The following is a 5,163-nucleotide window of genomic DNA, read 5'->3' as shown; positions in this document are numbered from 1 at the left end:
AACAATGCCCCATACTGTATACTAGGTTTCACAATTACCCAGAGATAACTCAGATCTTAAAGTATACAGAAGAATATCAGGAGGCTACACAGAGACACATGCAAATGTGATGCCATTTTATTAATATATAAGGGATCTGAAAGGGATTTTGGTATCTGTGGATGTAGTGGATTCTGAAACCAATCCTCTCAAATATAGAGGGAATATGGTTGATATTCCAGGAACTGCCAGCTTGGGGCCACGTCTCCTAGCTACACTTATAGCACATGTAACAGGACATTGTCTTAATACTATGGGCACAGGACAAGAATGCAATCAGAGCCCAGTGAGATGGCTCAGCAGGCAAAGGTACTTGCTGTTAAGTCTAATGACCTGAGTTCAATCCCCAGAACCCACAGCATGGAAGGAGGGAACTGACTGACTCTTGCCAGTTTGCCCTCTGACCTGCACAAGCATGCACACACATCCCCATACATAAATACAAATAATAGTGTTAGGTGTGGCAGTGCACACCTTTGATTCCTGCACTTGAGAGGTAAAGACTGGTGGATCTCTTCAGTTCAAGGCCAGTCTGGTCTACAAAGTGAGATCAGGGCCAGCCATGGCTACATAGAGAAACCCTGTCTCAAGGAAAACCAAAACCAAACCAAACCAAAACAAAACAAAACCAAAACAAACTAAAAAACCCAAAACCAACAACCGGGTAAGGGTGGAGCTAGTCACAGCTTCCACCATAACTAAATGAAGCTCTGAAATTAAGTAGATCTCTTAATTTTGTTAAAAAAGATTTATTTATTTTATGTATATGAGTACACCATTGCTCTCTTCAGACACACCAGAAGAGAGCATCAGATCCCATCACAGATGGTTGTGAGTCACCATGTGATTGCTGGGAATTGAACTCAGGACCTCTGGATGAGCAGTCAGTGCTCTTAACGGCTGAGCCATCTTTCCAGCCTATTTGGTTGTTTTTGAAGTAGAGTTTCATAGCCCAAACTGGCCTCTAACTTGCAGTGTAGTTGAGGGTAGCCTGGCATCCTGCCCTTCCCATCCCATCTGGGAGCTCTAACTGGGTTTTGCCTCTTCCTAGTTCTGTTACTTACTGGGCTTTTTGCTTTTCTAGATTTTAGTGTCTCTTCTGGTTTTTCTCTGTGGCCTAGACTGACCTCGAATTTATCTGTGTAGTCAAGATTGGCCTCAGACTCCCAGCAGTCCTCCTGCCTCGGACACTCCAATGATGGGAATAAAAGCATGCACCACTATGCTCACACTTAACGCATCCTCCACAAAAATGTGTCTAATTAATACCTAACCAATAGAACTGTTGCACAAGATGACCCTAAAGGCAGGTGTTTGCACATTTCCAAACAAGAGCAAACAATAAGTAGTAGCAGTGTCCATGACACAGCAGAACCTTTGTGCTCCAGATAGCTCAGTGAGAGAGCATTTACCTGGCATACTTAGGCTTAGGGACTGATCCCCAAAAAGAAGAAAGAAGGGGTGGGGTTGGGAGGGAAAGGGGGAAGGAATGAGCAGGAGGGAGAGCAAGCATTTGCACATACAGCAGTGACAGTGTGGATGCTGGGTGTCATCTTGTGGCAACAGAAGTGCCTAGAAAAGACTCATCACCTTTCCCATTACTCTTCTCTCACAAGAAGAGCCGGCAGATGGAACTACGCCCAGAAACCGTGGCTTTTGAGTTTTTCTTAAACCTTACATTAGAAAGGACGTACCTCTTTTTTTTTTTTTCTTATATCATTTTATTTAACCTTTACCTACCCTACAAGTATTATAAATTCAAGTCTGTCCAAACAACTGCTTGGAGGTCACTTAAAAAAAAAAAAAAGAAAGATTTGGTTTACTCTGATGAAAAGATGTGTACTTCCAGAAATTACCTTCCTTCTGCAAGCTTTTTTAAAAAAATTCGTCTTTTTCGAAAGGGATGACAAGATGGTTCAGCTTGGGAAGGCAGTTGCAGCATTGCCTCAGGATTTGAGTTGGGTCCCTGAAACCCACATAGTAGCTAGACAGAAGCAGTTTCTGATAGGTGTTCTCTGACCACACACACACACACACACACACACACACACACACACACTAAAGAAATACATGTAATAAAAAAAGTAAGTAGCTGTGCAAATCAACTTGACAATCATAAATTCAAATTTTTAAGTTGTAAAATGAGATTAAAAACCTCCAAGTCACTGGCTGATGGTGTCTCTAACCTTTGAGTTTGAAGCCAGCCTGGTCTACAGAGCAAGTTCCAGGAGAGCCAGGGATACACAGAGAAACCCTGTCTTGAAAAAACAAACAAACAAACAAACAAACAAAACCCTAAAAGGCTGGAGAGATGATTCAGAGGTTAAGAGCACTGACTGCTCTTCCAGAGATTCTGAGTTCAATTCCCAGCAACCGCATGGAGTCTCCCAACCATCTGTAATGGGATCTGATGCCCTCTTCTGGTGTGTCTGAAGACAGCTATAGTGTACTCATATAAGATAAATAAATAAATTTTTAGGGGGCTGGCAAGATGGCTCAGTGGGTAAGAACACTGACTACTCTTCTGAAGGTCCTGAGTTCAAATCCCAGCAACCACATGGTGGCTAACAACTAATGAGATCTGACACCCTCTTCTGGTGTGTCTGAAGTAGCTGTCTACAGTGTACCTATATATAATAATAAATAAATCTTTGGGCTGGAGCAAGCAGAGTTGACTGGAGCGAGCAAAGGTCCTAAAAAATTCAATTCCTAACAACCACATGAAATCTCACAACCATCTGCGCAGCTACCGTGTACTCACATACATAAAATAAATAAATCTTAAAAAAAAAAAAACAAAAAACCCAAAAAACAAAAAACGGGGCTGGAGAGATGGCTCAGAGTTTAAGAGCACTGGCTGCTCTTTCAGAGGACCCAAGTTCAACTTCCAGCACCCACAGGGCAGCTCACAACTATCTACCACCCTCACACAGACATACATTCACAAAAAATGCCAATCCAGGCCAAATGCCAATGCACATGAAGTAAAAATAAAAAAAGAATAACAAAACAAAAAAGCCTCCAGGTCTAAGTCATATCTTCCACTAGGTGGCGGCATTTTCTAAGGACTCACTGCCAGGGCGTTTGAACTCTGACTCTCTGCAGCTGGCCTGATCTCAGCTGCCTTCAGGCACCTGTGGGAAGTGTAAAACACACAAGATTTCTAGACTCTGCTCGACATAGTCTGAATCAGTAAGGAAGGAAGCTTGAGAGGTATCAGAAATAAGTTTGTTTTTCTTTTTTAGAAGCTCTTCAAGAAAAATAAAAACAAGATTTGGTTAATTTACTTTCATCTCTGCAGACATCCCTAGTTCTGTCAGTCTTTATTGACTCTAATGTGTGCATATCTGAGTGTGTGTGTGTCTGTGTGACTCTCTGCGTTTTTATGTGGCAGCTTACTTTTACACTAACACTAAGACTATAACCTTGATCTTTACTCTTTTTTTTTTTTTGGTTATGTTTATTTATTTGTGTGTGCATGCATGTCATAGGGTGCATATGGAGCTTAGAGAAGGACTTTGGGAGTCAGTTTTTTTCTTCCCACCGTGTGGATCTGGGATTGAACTCAGGTGGTCAGGTTTGACAGCAGGTAGACACCTTTACCTACTGAGTCCTCCCATCTTGACCTTTTATTTTTTTATTTTTGTGTGTTTTTTTGTTGTTGTTTTTTGTTTTTTTGTATTTTGTTTTTCCAGACAGGGTTTCTCTGTGTAGCCCTGGCTATCCTGGAACTCACTCTGTAGACCAGGCTAGCCTCGAACTCAGAAATCCGCCTGCCTCTGCCTCCCAAGTACTGGGATTAAAGGCTTGTGCCACCATCACCCGGCCATCTTGACCTTTTAAAAAGGGAATTATTGGGCTGGTGAAATGTCTCAGTGGTTAAGAGCACCGACTGTTCTTCCAAAGGTCCTGAGTTCAAATCCCAGAGACCACATGGTGGCCCATAACCATCCGTAACAAAAATCTGATGCCCTCTTCTGGAGTGTTTGAAGACAGTTACAGTGTACACACATATAATAAATAAATAAATAAATAAATAAATAAATAAATAAATAAATCTAAAAAAAAAGAAATTATTTAATGAGACTCCAGGAAGGTGAATTACTGTCTACTTCAGAGAAGACCTCTGAAGGCTAATAATTTAATATTAATATTTGGTTTCTATATTTATCGATGATGCCAGTTTTTGCTTTAACATAAGTAAGAAGTTGTTTCTTTTTCTGCTTGTGACCGTGGAGCAAGATTACGGTCACTCAGCCATAAGTAAAACGTCAGCACTCATCAGTCCGAATGGCCAATCGAGGGGAAAGTGCGCAAGCGTGCAGGCTGGCTAATCCTAAGAACAACTCGGTGGTACAGAGGAAATTCTGAGAACATGCAGCAGATTAAAGCCAAGGGTTTCCGTCAGCTCCCCGCAAGATAAACATTCCTGCCGGGCCCGTGCTCCTCGGATGGCTTCTATTTGTTTCGGAATAATTTGTTTGAAACTGATTTATGAGTCAGTTTGAGGTCACCCTTCCTTTTTGTGCTCCATCTGCTACCTTTACAGGGTCACTGTGACATTTGAATTTGTCAAAGAGTTCCAGCCAGCAATTTCCCCTCTTAGACCCTTTTCCCCCTTTGCATTTTGAGGTAGTGTTTCTGGTGGCCCAGGCTGGCCTTCACTCACTATGTAGCTGAAGTTGCCTTGAACTACTAACTCTCCTGCCTCTCCCTCATGAAAGCTGGTACAACAGTCCTCTTCCATCACTCCCAGGCTCACCACTAGATTAATTATGTTGGAGAAAATATGCAAGAACAATTTTTTAAAAAGTTTATATGCATGTCTGTGTGTCTGTGAGTGCAGATGCCCCTAGAATCCAGGGGTGTTAGATGTTCCAGGAGCCACCTGATGTGGGTGATGGGACTTTAACTTGGAGCTTCTGGGAAAACAGCATGCATGCTTAAGGGCTTAACCATCTCTCCAGTTCCAAAGCAGTTTTTCTAATCAAACTTAAAAAAAAAAAAATTTTTTTTTTTTTTTTTAATGGACTAAGAGAATTATCTTTATTGTATTTAATTATAAGATAGTTTGATTTTAGAACAGGGATGCCTTATAAAAATAAATGTGAGCTACAGATACAA

The sequence above is a fragment of the Mus caroli genome, chromosome 11 (assembly GCF_900094665.2).
Source record: "Mus caroli chromosome 11, CAROLI_EIJ_v1.1, whole genome shotgun sequence".
Lineage (NCBI taxonomy): Eukaryota > Metazoa > Chordata > Mammalia > Rodentia > Muridae > Mus > Mus caroli.
The sequence above is the reverse complement of the archived record's forward strand: the minus strand, read 5'-3'. Positions refer to the sequence as shown.